The sequence below is a fragment of the Rhodnius prolixus genome, unplaced genomic scaffold (assembly GCF_049639745.1).
Source record: "Rhodnius prolixus isolate KJV_2025 unplaced genomic scaffold, Rpr scaffold_2, whole genome shotgun sequence".
Classification (NCBI taxonomy): domain Eukaryota; kingdom Metazoa; phylum Arthropoda; class Insecta; order Hemiptera; family Reduviidae; genus Rhodnius; species Rhodnius prolixus.
In genome coordinates, this window is record NW_027411592.1 from 17,842,064 (window position 1) to 17,859,197 (window position 17,134).

Genomic DNA, 17,134 nt, shown 5'->3' on the forward strand with positions numbered 1-17,134 from the left:
ACGCTCAACTAAAATTGTCAATTTTGCAAGCTTTGTGGATCGTGTAAGCGTTAAACACGATGTGCCGAAATAATGAGAAACAATCCCAACTATTTCAGATATCTGGACCGTCCATTTTACCAAGTGCAGATATTTTCTATTATTATTAAAATCTCATAAACTAATTGTTTTAAAAGAAAATATATAGGTATGGCACGCGACGAGTGGGCAGACCGAGGTCGCGATGGAATGATGGTGTTTCGAAGGATGCCAGAACTCTCCTTGTGTCCGAAACTTGCAGTATTGGACCAGGACTACTGGCGAACTTTGATACAGGAGGCGAAGATTCGCGTAAGCGAGTTGTAGCGCCAGTTAGGAGGAGGTACATTAGTTAGATTCTACTCTAAAATGCCCTTTCACAACAAATATACTAATCCCCGCTATATACTATCAACGAATATAAAAACACTGCACAATTACAAGTGAAATGGCTGCTCTAAATCATTAACAAACGTTGTAACATTGTACTATAATATGTAATAGTTAAGATATTTATAATTTTTCTGAATTAAATTATTTTAGAGATGGAGAATTCTATTTCTCCTTTCATAAATCGAAACATATTTTTCTTATAACTTGCGAGACAGATGCCTGTAAGGCTAAAAAAAGAGCATTTTCTTGAAAATCTCTTACTAAGCGAAAGGTGTATTTAGTTTTACTAAAAAAATAAAAAATAACAGTACAACTTTACGCAATTTAATATTAATATTTTCTATTAAAGAGAATTATATTGAAATCACTGAAGCACTGCTAGCACAGCGACTTTAGAGCCAGATTCTCGTCTTCTACTCACTTACCACAAATCTCCAATAAGAGAGCATTTATCTTTCTACCTTGAATACAAGATGAAAAATTGAAATTATCTCACATTTATTGCATTTTCGTTCCGGAAATAGTTACTTCTGTAGCAGCATTTCTAATATCTTCCAAACTAAGTCTTATATTTTTAGATTGCTTTCAAATGTGCTGAACAAGTGCCATAATTAGAATAAAATTTGGCAACTTCTTGTTCTCTGCTGGTTCTACAAACCTGTTCATGTGAGTCTTCAGTTCATCTAGACGTTTCCGCAGAAAGCTATTCTTAACGATCCCGTTCAGTGATAGCTGAGGACTAAGACTCCAGCAGATGAGATTGAGTTTTTTTGCTAAGTCATCAGTAAAATATATGTCCAATATTTCATTAACTTCCAAATTTAATTATTTGAGAAATGTCTGATCTTTTACGAAGCAATCTCACAATAAAATTCTTCCTTCTGGTAGACACAAATGATTTGAGATAATTCAATGGTAAATCCATTGTATTTTGCATCTCTACAAGTTTGCCAAGAACCTGAGTCCTGGATCAAGCTCTAGCTACCTTACATTCCAACCAAAACGGGCAGATGTAAAGCTTGCAGACACTCTCCGCAAGAATGAGGAACTCCTCTTCTATGCTCTGAAGATCGAGGGAGCTAGCTTGCTGTTGCTCATCTATGTAAGGTGTAAAATTATTGCACCGCAGGCCAGAAGCGAAGACTGGCCCATATAATGTTTGAATCATCAATCCAAATTCTGTGGTGAACACACTTAAAATCCCTGATTCAAGTTATAAAAAGTATAAGCGTTTTAGTATAACTTCTTAAACATAATATTTGTTAAAATAAATACCAAGTTAAAAAAACTACGTTGCTGGCATTATCCTGCAAAATTCAGAAATCTATTCAGCAAAGATGCACTTTTGCTGACATATTGAACGCCAACTTGCAATTACTACAATAGTACTAGATATCTAGAGGAAATACCATTTAAGATAAGGAAATATATTGGGTACGCGACGGGCGGGCAGACCGAGGTCGCGATAGTGTGATGGTGTTTCGAAGGATGCAAGAACTCTCCTTGGTGTCCGAAACTGGATGGTGTCGGCATTGGACCGAGACAACTGCCAAACTTTGATACAGGAGGCCAAGATTCGCGCAAGCGAGTTGTAGTGCCAGTTAAGAAGTATAAACTAATTGTTTGGAGAATTGCTGACTATATGGCCAAATTTCCCGATTATTATCAATTTTGAAATAAAAATCATTTTTAAATATAATAAGACCCCGATCTTTGGAAATTGTTTTCACATTCTGATACTTCAAACCAATTCTCGGGATTACAAATCAACCCCCTTTATTGCTGGCTCAACTGAACTCCCCGTTTTGCAGGATTAAACTTTATTTAATTTTTAAACAATATTTTTGCACAACGTAATATCTTTTATTCCATTACATTTGAGAAATTATTTGCTATTCTACGGCTTCTTACCAAATTCTTTTTTGCTATTTACATCATAGCAAATGATTATTTAGTGCAAAAAAGTGTGATGTATAATGTGGTTCTTACATAAATTGCATAGATTATGTAATCAATATCCGCGAACGACGGTGTCTAACCATCCCGTAATGATATTAACTGATTATTATAATGCAGATGTTAAATGAAATTAATAATAAAAGTAAGAATAATAATAGTGATAATAATGACCATTTATTACATATACAATACAATAGGCATAGTACAAACGATATCTAAATCAGCCGCAGCTGGGGCCACCCGTAGATGAGTCAACTTGCTTAAATTTTATAGTTTTTACAATTTGTTTTTAAATTGAGTTTTTTTTTTTATTAAATTTTCCTTTTTTTATATTTATATTCAACATCCTTCTTAATTTTCTTCTTAATGTTGTTACTCCCAATATTTATAACTACAGAGGAGTCTCGGTTATCCGTCACCCTTTTATTCGTCTATTCCAATTAACCGTTACTCTCCTCAGTATTTAAAAATTAAAAAAAAAATTATGTCGCAGATATTGTATTCATTAATTTTAATACCCAATAGAATGAATTGAATAATGAAAGATACCTGACCTTTAAGGCTTAAGCGTATAAACGTATAAAATATGTATACCAGTTAATACAAAGTTTTATACACGTTAAACAAAAGAATCTGGAAATTTTCCTGTTTTTTTCCATTATCCGTCTATTCGACTATCCGTCACGTGTCCGGTCCCGGTCATGACGGATAACCGAGACTCCACTGTATATATTTTCTAAGCAACAGCATTAGACCTTAGGATACGGCATAAAAATGAACCTGATACTTTTTCTGCTGAGAAAAAGTAGTTTTACGTATCACAATTAGACTTCGAATTCTCAAAACCGGTTTTTAGTGAGTACCGAGTGGGGTTCCACTCGTTGGTTCCAGCTCATAAGTTTATGAGTCAACTTTCCGATTTATCCGTCTTTAATTTATGATGAATAAGTGAATGATATTTGAAATTTACATACACACACACTTTAAATTAATATTAAAAGTCAAATAATGAGAACAAAACTCCCAATTCCGTTATTTTCCAGGAGTAGAAAACATTTTCGTCAAATTTACTCAATACAATGAGTAGGCGATACCATTACAAAATAAAAATTAGTGATTCACCGTTCGGTCGTTGAATAGAACTGACAGAAATAAGTCATGCACGCTAAATAAGCTAATACGTGAAAATTATGCGTTATAGATTGTATTTTATTTATTAAAATTACACAAATTTGAACCACTGCTGCCAACCTTCCCCCAAGCAAATAGCTTCAAGTGATCTTTTTACTGTGTCTGTTACTACGTCATCTGCGTAATATTCTACTAATTATAGAACTACAATTATTGCAGTAAAAGAAAACGTGGTGTGAGTGAACACTGCAGATTAGTATGCGCCTAGTTACTGACAATTCTGTCATCTATCTACGTATTACAAGTAATATTTCTCATCAGATAGAAAAGAGGAGAAATAAAGCCTATTTTATTGTAAGTCACTTAGTTGTGTATAACAAAAGAAGATAGAGTAGCACACGTTAGTATGAAAAAGCACAAGTAGGAAATCAAGAAGCGGTAGTGGGTTGGTGAAGAATAAGTCCAGGGAATTGGTGTTGGTATAAGCAATGTGGCGGCGAACGACAGAGGTGGAGGCGGAGATGAGAAAGAAGAAAAACTGGCACCGCCTCCAATGAGGATACATTGCCGGGACATGACTGGACTACATGGCGTTTCCTTTTCTAAAAGGATGTTGGCCAAACAACAGTTTATTCTTCACAGTTACCACCCACACTCTCTTCTTATAACAGCTGGGTACAGCAGTGATTGCCCTTTTTCAGACAGCCACCCCGTGGGAATTAGAAAGATGTTCGTCACAAAGGCGATCTGCATACATCGATCGGCGATACATTATTGTTTTCGTTAACACCATGATATTCTTTAATAGCCATATTTTAAAGATTGAGATGGGGAACTTTAATTATAATCAAAAGGCTAAAGAAAACACTCATCACAATTTCACTTAAAGCTATTTAGGTAGTATTATTAAAATTTACTAAAAATATAATTGAATTTATTGTAATTAGTACACCTTTACTTCAATCCTAGAATTTTGCGGTCACAAAATCCTTGTAAAATCTACTAAATTCACAAAATGACGGTTAAGTCAAATATAGGTTATGTTCCAGTTCAAAAAAAAATTTTAGGTGACAGACTAAAAATATTGAAAACACGAAAAAGCCTTTAAAACGTTTGGTAGGCTAATACTTACAATTGTAAGCTTTCAGTTTTCTGTCTTAGAGCGTATAAGGTTATCATTTTTTTGTAAATTATTAAAAAAAATTTAAATAAACTTTTGCAAATGAACCCACAAAAATGCCAGCACCCCACGTTTACTCTCCGGCGGGGCTCCTGCCCACCTGTCCTCTTCAACAGCAATCCTCTTCCTTTTACAGATCGGGTGCGCTATCTTGGGCTCTTTATAGACAAACGACTCACATGGAACCCGCATACTAGACTTAAAAGGAAAGCAATGACGAAACATGCTAAACTGCTTTACAGATTACTTGGACGACGCTCCAAATTACCCATTGAACTCAAACGCTTAATATACCTACAGTATTATCCTCAAACCTAAGTGGACTTACTGACTAGAGCTGTGAGGTTCAGCCAAACCTACAAACATACGGACTGTGCAGGACATTTCAGTCAAAACTCCTCTGAAAGGAGCTTCTACGTGACTAACCTCACTCTTCACAACGACCTCAACATCCCCTTCGTACACCAACAAGCCAAGACTAAATATCAAAAATTCCATACCTCTCTCTATTTGCTCAAATCCTCTTGTACAGTCTCTCGCCTCCTCTGACAATCCTCCTCACTGACTGAATCGCCAGTGGCCCCGCGACTTCCTTGAGGTCTGAAGACCTAAAGATCATTATATCCCGTAGAGAGTGCTACCACTGGGTAGTTTCTCTCCTCCTGCTCTTCACGTACCAATTAATCTTAGTACTTCCTGATTTACTTATTGTATATAAGTACATTAATAATACTAAGTAAATAATAATTTAGTCATCTAGAATAACCTAGAAATACAAGAAAGCAATCAGATAAGTTAGTTTGGGAAATTCCAAACGAAAGAGTATTAAATTTCCTATAAATTTGCTTGGTGCAAAGCCTCAAAACGATTCTTATAACAATTACATTTTTGGAATTGTGAATAGTTCAAAACGAAAGAACATTCTGGTGACTGTTGTGCTTATTTCTTTTATCATCTTTTATTTTTATTTTTGGAAGATTATTTAAACGTCTATCTAGATGAATTCTTTAAGGTTATTCATAAAAAATACTAATCTCGTACTAAGAGATGGAATTGAAATTTGCTTGATACATTCATGCGCTAAACAATTATTTGACACAAATAAAATAAAAGTATTTTATTCTTCAATTGTAAATTTGTGTTCTGAGATACTGATTAATAACATAAATAATATCGTAATATTAACTGTAAATATTAAAGGACAAGTAAACATTTAAAGAAAATTTACAATCATTTACAATTGAAATTACAGGCGTAAGAGAAGTCACAGTGTCTGATTCACACCTAGGGTTAAGAAAATAAAAAGAGTATGTATTAAGACAAGATTGTGCAGGATAGTCTGTTATTCTAAGGGCAACAATGAACTGAAGACAATAGGGTGCAATGTACCAAAATAGAGCGGTTGTTGAGTAGCCGATATCGTTGCTTACTTCCTGGTAATGTGCCGTCAGCGTAAGAGGAGTATGATCTGGGGTTTTGGCGTCACCATTCAATGATGTGACTGGGTTAGTCACAGTTCGCTGTGGGAACAGGTCCACTCGCTGTCATATAGCACACCAATCTACATTAACAGATGTATATACAGGGCAAAATAGAACACTCCATCTCGTTGAGAAGAACGCCTTCAACACATTACCACGCTCTAACTTCATAGTTAAGTATCCAGGAACTGAAGACGTCATAGTAACTGCTTGGCCAGTCTAACTATCCTTAATAGAGCCTGTAAAGATTTCTCGTCTACTTCCATCTGTCAACAACTGGTTGCTGTCTGAAGTAATTTTTCATTCATTACACCTTGTTGTTAGGACATTGTATCTCTCTTTTGTTTACTCATAATTCAAATATTTTTGATTTTCTTTCTTAATTCTTATTAATCAAATTTAAAACTGCAGTTGTTACATTCTTTGCTTTAATAAGAATTTGTAAACTAAAGAATGTGGTGAGTTGGTTGAAGTATAATCATCTTCAAATTACTGATTATTTTATAGGAAAAATAAAATAGAGAAAGCTGAGAATATTTATCACTTAGAAATCCGCCATTGTCTCTGATTATTTGCTTGTGCCTGACATTTTACAAAACAGAACTGATTGTGTTTTGGATGTTCCATTTATTTACTCAAACTGCACTGATAACTGAATCTGATACTCCAGCTTATTCTCATGACTATGAAACAATGTATGATTCTTTTTAAAAACATCTAAGAATTTTGAAAATGTTAGCAATAAATGTATTTCAAAATTAATAGCTTAAAAAAGTTACGATACTTGAGCATTGACGTAAAAGAGTTGTGTATGTTAATACAATATTTATCTATTTTAGATCCTGCGATGAGTAAGCTCTCGATTTGAGGGCCCTGGAGTGCGAGGTATAAGCCTGCCCCCGGAGCGGGAACTAGTAAGACCAGTTTCTCACATTTTATCTTGTATCTATTCAATTCCAATTTGATTGGATACTGTAAACTTTTATAATAAAGGCTGAGAAGAAACATAAAAACCGAGCAGGAATAAAATAGAATATCAGCAATAAGCAAGGAGTAAAAGAGAAACATTCGTTGAAAACAAAACTGTGGAAATGGTAGAGCGGAAGCGGCATGGTAGAAAAAGGATATACAATTTAAAAGGGAGCTATGCTGAGTGGACAGCGCGGTGGGTCCAATCATCATAATAAGGGGAGTTGATGTCCATTGGAAGAAGAAGAAGAAGAAGAACTTCTGTGTGAATCGCACTCACCATCTTGGCTGGATGTCTGTCCACTCAGCACTATTCTACATAACAACCTAAACAACACATTGTATACAGATGGCCGTGCTAACCATCTTATATATTTGCTAAGCTATACATATGCACGCAGGAGTAACAAACTCCTTCTTCACTTACCTCAGGGCTGGACCCTCTAGACAAGGTTAACACATTCACTAGAAATGCCTTATTTAGTTCTGAATACAAGCCAACCATTCCTGGTTACAAATTACTTGGCATTTTAAATATTTTTTGAGATCTTCTGTTTACTAAAAAACCAAAGATAGGTTTGTTTTTTTTAAAGTTTTTAATAAAAAAATTCTCTATCATAATCTATTTAAAATATTTAATTTATATTTATCTTTAAATTGTAGCTTGGATATAGGCAGCAATGTAAACAAAGCAAACAAAAAATACCTTTTTTTCATGTTAAGGAATCAGCATTGGAAGTAATTTATTATTAACTGCCTACATTAAGACCAGCGAGTTGCCCAATATAACTTAGACAATATAAAAAAATTTACATCAATAACTTGATTGGAAAAAACCGACTGAATCTTTATTTAAATTTGAACTTCCATACTCCTTGAGAGCGCTACCTAATTCCAGGTATCTTCACCATAGAAAGGGGAAAAATTGGAGATTGTGACAATCGGAAACAATGAATATGTGCCTCTAAGTGACCATAGCCTTTAAGAGACGGTAACGGGCCACAAACGGGTAACTCATGTACCTTATTGTAAATGGACGAAAAGCCGGGCTGAAAATTAGGCATTATTGTTCTTTTTTAACTGGTACCTCAAGAGGAATGCCTATCCTATAAGGAATCCATACTAACAGTATAAAACCATCTATATCTTCTCTTAAGCTTGATGATTATACTAAAGACGTATTCTGATTATTCTGTAGGTACCACTGGTTATTCTTCATTTGTCCCTTCTTTTGCTAACCAATCTGTTACCTCATTACCATTGATGTCGAAGCTGACTGGAAAATGGCTACCCTCTTTACAACAGTTTGTCACTTACTTGCGATGTACAAATATAGGAGGAAAGAGAGATAGAAAATTCGTAGCAAATTGTAATTTGCCAAAATGACAGGTGAACGAACGGCCTACTTGATTCAACCTAGAAAAGAGAATTCTGATCATAAATTTCATAAAAGTATGGTTCTAGGGTTTTTGAACGTTAATCAATTAAAAGAAGGGAACTTATATGTTGGTAAACCATAAAAAACATTCATTCCAGCAGTCTTGCCTTGGTGCTGAAATGTGCCTTAACAATTAACAAGAGAATAAGATATATTTCGTCGGGTAAGAGCAGAAATCTAAGTATCTAGAAGACATTTGTCGAGCGATTAGTGGCGCTTATATAGAAATTTGTAATTAATGGGAACGCAAACTGTTACTGGTGAAATCTTAGTTTTCCTCCTGCAAAATTAATTTAGTATCTCAGAGGCTGTGTCTTATACAATTTAGAGGGAAATTACTATAATTTTAAAGCTATGTTTCTGAATTTGGGGAAAAAAAACACCACCAAAAGTACCTCGTTAGTGAATGTGCTACATACATTTTTTTCAGTTTAAGGTACGTCAACATATCTAATATTATTGGAGCTCAGGGCTTTTATTCAGTGCACTGCCGGGAGACTGCGAACCATGTTCCCTAGGAAGAGAAAATCTAAGAACCAGCAACTGGATTCGAAACCGGGAACCCCGCATTGGAATCCAGAAATATTCTAATCATTGAGCTAATTCCTTACTTGGTAAGTTTTTTGAAAATGTCTCTTCGATAAGTTTTTAACTTGTATTTTCCTTAAATTCTGTCAATAACTTTTCTTTGAATAATTTTTTAAGCGATTTTAAAGTATAATTTTGTTGTAATATGAAATTTAAGAATCTAAAGTTTAAGGAAATGGGTTTCCATCAAGGTTTTCATTACCAAAATAATATTTTACTTACTTATTTATTTAGTAATATTATTACCAAAATGCTGCAATAAGTTTTACAAACAAGTTGAACATTAAGTGCTATTGTATCCGATTTTTGTCATCAAATGGCGTACGGCTTAGAATTGAATTAAAAGTAAATATGCGAACCATATCAAGATTGAATTGGCGGCTCAGAAGTTTTTTGTCAATGATTACTTCAAATTGCACACAGGTAGATAAATCTTCCATCTTTCAGAAAAAAACAAAATAATACTTTTCAACGTAATCACCAAAATTAATACAGTAATTTAGCGGTAACTATTTAGAAGAGAGCAATTCCCGACGAGTAGCCACTAATGTACACTGCAAAGAGGAAATGGTAACTTGATGACGGCCGGAAGTAAGTGGTTAGATTAACGATATCAAAGTGTGGGAATTATTTTTGGGAGAAAAGGAAGAGAATGTCATAGTTGGTCAAGTTTTTCCTTAAAATGTTCGTAGCCACAAAGTATTATTACAGAGTAATCCAAAAAAGTTATGCCCTAACTAGCGTTTTCTATTTTAGCATTTTCATTATTATTTGTTATGTTCTAAATTAAGAGCAAAGTTTACTTTATAATGAAGAGTCACGTTATTTATTACTTGCAGGTAAAAGCAGAAGTACTCCGAAGCCATAACCAGTGACAGGCGCAGCCAATTCACTGGCTATGACTTCGGAATACCTAAACCTGGAGATCCACCGCCCCCAAGGCGAACTGGTCGGCTGTCACTACCACCAACCGACCTGCTTCTAAAGGGGATTCAATTCTTAGAGACAACAATAGCAGTAAGGAATCACACTTGGACGCTCCGTTCCATTCCTTCCCAGGGCTGGCCAGAATAGAAGTAGTAACTAAAGCCGCCAATCAACACCAACAATTTACCCCACTATCTAATGATGCGTCTAGCAAAGTATTTTTTGCTCAGAAAAGTTAGGAGGTCTCAGAAATGTTTTCCGAATATAGTTGGTGCAAACACATAGTTGTTATAACCTTTCAATACAAGAAAACTTTACAGCGACTGTTAAGAATAAAACTTGATAGCTATTTTCTCAAAGGACTTTATCCTCAAACTTAATTAAGCCATGGTGGCCTTAAAATAGGAGCTTTGAAGATATTCAAAATTAATAAATTTAAATTATTACCGTAAATCAATTAAAAATTACTGGATTTAAAAAGATTTTTGGATTCGCAGTCAGCCATAGTTGCCGTACTATAAGAGGATCTGTGATTCTGAAAATAATAGATTTGAATAAGTTTTTGAATAAAATATAATGCGACAAGAATTCTTTAGTAATATTAAATAAAGTTAATTGATTAAGTGAGTATATACTAAACGGACACGAAATTACAACTCTGTTCTGAAAATTACACAAAACTTCTCTTACAAAGTTTACATGAGATTGCAAGGAACAAATCCTATTGCAAATTAGCTACCGCTAAAGAGGTTTGTATGACCATCCTTCAGGAAAGGCTATTCTCTTTACATGGTCTCGAAGAACTCCTCCAATAGTCATTTTTACGGATGATCTCATCTGGTCTCAGAATACTAAAGATCTCATGCCGCTCCCTAGAGATTACAACAGAAGCAACTTTCACTTATAGCTTGCAAAATTTATCAACATTCAATAATGTAGCAAATGAGAAGGGAGAATAACAATAATTTAAAGAAGAAGTTTAATGAGTTAGCAATGTATTTTCTGTAAAACGAATGCTTTGAGAATGAGGTGAACGATAGCGTAAAGATAATTTACATTATCTGTAGACCCGACGCTGATCTTTTTCTTGGCAACACTGCAAAGTAATGGAATGGCACTTTTCTCGACTAGGCCGGTCTGAGAGAATACAAAACGCGTTATATTGATTGCATAAACACCTTTAGTATTAGGTTGTTTGTTCGAAGCGACAGTATACCTGATAAATGGCGAAACTATATTTTAAATTCATTTTCCAATCAATTTAGGTAAAAAGAGAATAGAAGACACACCAACCATAGATCTAACAATGTAAAAAATAATTATAATTATTTATATCATAAGCCTTGAAGATGACCTAGTCCCTAGATAAAAGGCTAGACAAACAATTATGACTGAAATTGACAATATTCTTTCTTCCTTCTCGTTTAACGAATCAGTCACCAAAAACGATGAACTATGCTCCATGAATAACTAAGAATATTCACATTATTTTGGAAATTCCAGCTCTAAACCAATGCCAAATCGCCTAACTATTATGCTGCACTCCATAATATAATTCTCTAACCTAAAAATTGGACATAATAGTATCAGATTTAGGACAGATTCTTAGAGGTTGTTTAGTCAACCCACTGCCCACAGCGATTCTAGAGATCTGATGTATCACTGACTGGTTGGAGAAAGGGAACAAGTCTATCTTCTTTTAAGTGCCGAACTGAATGCACTTCACAGAGAACTGCAAATACACCATTTAAAGAAGTTTATCTTCTTTCTGTCAAACCTCCATGAGTTATCCGCTGAAAAGTGCATGCGTTGCATGTGTTTACTCAGTATGTAGTGGATAATCAAGAAGCAAACTATCATCCCCGAATAGCTTATCATCCTTGGACAGCAAGCAATACATAGTTAACTTAAATGAATGCGCTTAATCGTGAACTTTTTCGCCCTGAGGTCTTAACCCACAATTTTCTAGAAATATTTCTGTGTCTATAACTGCTTTATTGTGGTATTAACTGTGCCGTAAGTGATCCATCAGTACTCATCTGGGTTACAAGGAAACTCTCCCGGGACAATAAGATTACCATCTTATTTCGCTTTTATCCAGAATCCCCAGAAACCCAAAAATTATGTATCAATTCTCTAAACAGAATGTGCTATCTGACTGCCAAACATTTCCCAGAAATAACTTCGGAGGACATGAACTCCTGAATGTCTAAAATAAATTACGACTTTGCAATTGATAATCTAATTTTTATGATGACAGCGCACGAATATCACGCATCTTGCCCTGTCTGAAAGCTTTCCTATCTCAACGCGTTATCAAACTTTGGATTAGCGCCGTACATTAGAGCCGACCGATGCCTCACAGTCTTAAACTTTTTTTTTTTTTTTTTTTGGCATTAGCTGTTAAGCCATAGCCACAAAACTTAAAATAATTATTAATAACTGTCATTTAATAAACTGAATTTTAAGTTTACAGAGATCGTTCATATCACCTAAATTAATTTGTTAACTTGTTCTCAGAAATAATCCTATCGTAAATGATTGTGTTGCATCTTAAATGAAATTAATTAAAGTTTTCAACTGAAAAAGAATTGCATTTAAATTTCAAAAAACAAAAGCCTCCCTACGAAACAAAAATTTTTAATTGAGCCCCTGATTGGATTGTTCATTTTGTTTTTTACCGATAATAATATGAGATTCAGAAAACAAAAAATCTATAGCAATCACATTTGGTAAAGAGATGATGATAATAATATGAGATGTAATCAAATAGCACAGATCTAATTGGCATTTCAAGCGCATTAGACCAGTCATAATTACAAATGTATTTATGGCTAAAAAAAAATATAAGAATTTTGAAAAAAAAATTTTGTCTACAAAAAAGGAAGAATATTTAAAAGAATATGGTGATTAGACTGACTGCATTAATTTTAATTAATAATTAAATTTGATGTTTAAAATAAATAACAGCAAATTAAAATCAGGTTGATAATTCACAATAGAAATTGATAATTAGTTGCAGCTTCCGGCATTATCTTCTCTAAAGTAGCGAACTCTCTAAAATAAATGCCCTCCACAGAGACAAGAAATACACAATTTATCTTCTTTTTCACAAACCTAGAAAGGATATACGCTGACAGATGCATACATTGCATGTACAGTGACTCCCATTAATATTGGGACAGTACATACAGAAGTTAAAAATTGACGAAAATTAAAAGTGGCACCCATTTATTCAAATTTTTATAAATTCATTTCATTTTATTATTACTATTAATTAAATAAAAACTATTTAAATAAGTACATAAAAATGTTTTGGTAGATTAAAAAAAATATATACAATAATAAGAGCAAATTCTACCTCTCATAAATATTGGGACACTATTATAATTTATAGTTTGTCCAAGGTTTTGCCCGAATATTTATACAATTTGTAAATATATACCTTAAGCATATATTCAATATGAAATTAATAATTAAATTAGTTTATATAAATCAAGCCAGGTATAACATGTCGCGCCAAAATACAAATACAACGATTGAACAAAGAAAAATTGTAATTTCTTTGCATAAAGACAATAAAAAGTGTTAGAGAGACAGAAAAACTGATCGGACCTAAAACAGCTACTGTGTGGAACATCATTCAGCGTTACCAAAAAGAAAAAAGAATTGTTTCAACCACACAAAAAGGCCGTCCTCAACTGCTCTCTGAGAGAGAGCAGCGTTATATATTAAAAGAATTAAAAAAGATCACCGATTTAGTGCTCCAAAACTTCTATGTGAAATTTTTGACATGTTCAGAGAACAAAAAAGGAGCAGAAACAGTTCGGAGAGTGCTAAGAAAACTCGACTATCATGGTAGAGTAGCCTGGAAGAATCCTTTTGTCAGTAAGATAAATCGTGTTAAGAGAGTGAAATTTGCCGAAAAATATTTCAATGTAAATAGTGACTTTTGGAATGATATACTCTAGCGATGAATCAAAATTTAATGTTTTCCAGTCAGATGGAAGGGTTATGGTCTGGAGGAAAGCGAATGCTGAACTCGAAAAGAAGAATTTACAGCCAACTTTAAAGGGTTTTAAAGCTGCACCTTCGGGTGGAGGTGGGTCAGTTCTGGTTTGGGGCTGGAAGTCCGCATCAGGATTTGGAGAATTAGTGTTTATTGATGGAATGATGCACAAAATGGTTTATAGTAATATATTAAAATATAATTTGAAAAAAGTGCCCAAACATTTGGTATTTTAGGGTCTTTTAAATTCTACCAAGAGAACGACCCCAAGCCTACGGCTTGGGTGATACGCCAGTGACTGTTATATAATTGCCCAAAAGTATTCCAAACCTCTCCGCAGTCTCCAGGTCTTAATTCCACTGAAGATTTATGGCAATATTTAGCTAGTGCTTTAAGTAAACGAGTAATATCTAACAAAAATGAATTAAAACGATGTTTCCTGGAAGAATAGGAAAAAAACACCACCTGAATTAACCAAAAACTTGTTTCACCTATGCCTGATCGTTTGAGGGCTATTGTAAGTCAAAAAGCAATTATTAAATTATTACCAACCAAATATTAAATAGTAGGAGATTTTAAATATTGAACATTTAAACTCTAGCACTTCTGGTGTCCCAATATTTTTGAGAGCCTTATTTTACACTTTTTCAAAAAGTGCTACCTAACAGTTTGGAATTTCATCGATTTATACTTATATATAATTTCCACAGATGTTGCTAATGTAATTTAAAAAAAAAAAAATTCCAAACTTTTGTACGTTGTTTTTATTTTCCTTTTAAATCATTTTGTAATAGGTGTCCCAATATTAATGGGAGTCACTGTATATGTATCTTCCAACAAAAAATCTAGCCAAAACACAAACTGTAAAGTAAAAACCAAATTCTAGACCATATTTTCAATTTTGTGAACAGAATCTTGCCATTATTTTGTGAACAGCAAAAGAGAGAGGAGAGAATATCTTTAAAGTTTGTTCATCTTATTTTTAGGTTATTTATTATTATTTTATGTAAGAGACTAATTTTAATCAATTATTCAAAAACCAGGGGGGATAACGATAAAGAAGCATTAAGATAAAAAATAAAAATAAAATGAAATAAATACTCACGAAAACAGTTTAAGAAGGAGAAGATGAAGTGAAATATCTTAATAAAATACGGCATTAGTTAACAACATCAAAACGTGTTAATTCAGTAAGGATGCGGGGAGGTTACATTCCTCAGGGTATTAGGAAACTGCTCTTTTATATACATATATATAATCGTGCGAGTGTGTTGTGTGAAAGAGATTTAGATTGTGTTGGCCGTGCCAGTTTCCTAAGATTTTTTTTTGTTTTTTTAACAACCCAAGTGTCGCTTGCCCAGCTGTAATAAAATGAAAATGATTTTTAAATAACAATAACCAACTTGGAAACGAAGCTGTGGTTTATAGAAATAAAAAAAATACAGCGGAGAGAAGGTTAAGATATAATGTTTGAACGTGTCCCCGGTCTGTGAATAGAAAATCAAATAAAAATAAATAAATATAGAACTCTTGTTTATGAGAGTTAGTTTGGAGGGGATGTTGAGCAGGTGTTTAGAGTTACAGAGTCTGTTATTATTTGTTATGGTAATTGTGAGGCGGAGATCGAAGCACTATCCGGCTCTCCATCATTAAACCTGTGCTATTATACATTTCAATTATTTGGTAATGTGTGAGAAAAAAAAAATCAAAATCAAATACTACAATTGAGATCAAATCAGGTAAATCGTCGCAATAACCAATACAAACACACTGCCGCGTTATTTAAGAGTAAAAAAAAAAAAATAATTAAAATCAATGATCAATCAATCAATACCACCACTGATTTTATCCGTTGCTGCACCCATGATTGTTGTATTGCTGAACACGGTTTTGGCCATTCATCCAACATCAAAGACAGATTATTCGGTTTGTTGTAGATAATTCGATTCCGTTTGAAGTTACACTTACTGACTCAGAATTAGTATGAGTCGAATTCTCTACACTTAGGGGGTCTTTCAATTTTTTACACTTTTAGGAACCCTTCGAGCTCATGGTCTTCTTCTTGAAGGAACCTCATGTTTAAGTAGCAGATATAATAGTTAATCAAAGGCGCCACGGTAGCCGAGCGGTTAGAGGCGAGACCTGCGAAGCTAATATGTATTGTGGTACTGGGTTCGATTCCCGGTCTTAGGCATTGGATTTTATTTAATGGTTAATAAAAAAGAATTTTACAGTAAAGTATGTTTGCTAGTCGCCTCCGTCCACGACACCTAATTGGTAGTTGGACGTTAAGCCCCGCCTGAAAAAATAGGCTGTTTACTTTACTTTTAATAGTTAATCAAAGTTTTTATCTACTCAAATTCGCATAATTATTCTTGTATCTCGATTTAATGTTAATACAAACATCTTAATAAGATAATGAAAAGTGAGGTAGCGAAGCAGGTTATTTTATTTGTTTTCTATAATACATTTAATGAATAATTAAGAAAAGATACGATATTTTAAATTAAAACAAATAAAAAGAAAATTCTTTCAATAATTTTTTATGGAAAAGCATCGTTACAACCGGAATAATTGTTGAAATTCAATTTTCAATTTTGAGGGATTTAAACTGCAATCGTGCACCAATAAATTTCAAGATTTTATTTTATCCAAAAACATTTATTTTTTTACAATCAATTGCCTTTTTACATCCAATTTATATTAATATTGCAATTTTTACTTAAATATTATATTAATCTAATATTTTAATAAGACAGTCCACTATCCCATTCCTACATTAAAAATTCTTTGCGTAGATGATTTCCATTTTATGTGAGTTTTGGCTGAGCAAATAGTGATCACTTGCAGAACCTCTGTCAACGTTCCAAAGAAGCCTAGGGTTCCGCGCAACCCAAATTGAACACCAAATTGATTATTCTCTGATGATAAATTAAAGTTCAAATTAAGTTGAGGGATACAATAAACGCGCTTTCTACTACATACTTTTTTCTGAAAAACCGAATAAATTTACAAAATTTGAAAAGTCTGCTGAAAAAAAC

At 33.6% G+C, this 17,134-nt stretch overlaps 1 long non-coding RNA gene across 2 annotated transcripts; it reads right to left on the reverse strand.

Annotated features, from left to right (window-relative positions):
* Positions 1 to 5,633: 5,633 nt before the first annotated feature.
* LOC141449180 (uncharacterized) lies at positions 5,634 to 16,196 on the reverse strand. Of its 2 annotated transcripts, none has more exons than XR_012455380.1 (3): positions 15,199 to 16,196; positions 10,532 to 10,619; positions 5,634 to 7,689 (listed from the first exon to the last, which is right to left on the reverse strand). It is a non-coding gene; the product is annotated as an uncharacterized lncRNA (long non-coding RNA). The 2 variants fall into 2 exon arrangements; XR_012455381.1 differs by having other exon boundaries at positions 10,532 to 10,956.
* Between the last annotated feature and the right edge of the window lie 938 nt (positions 16,197 to 17,134).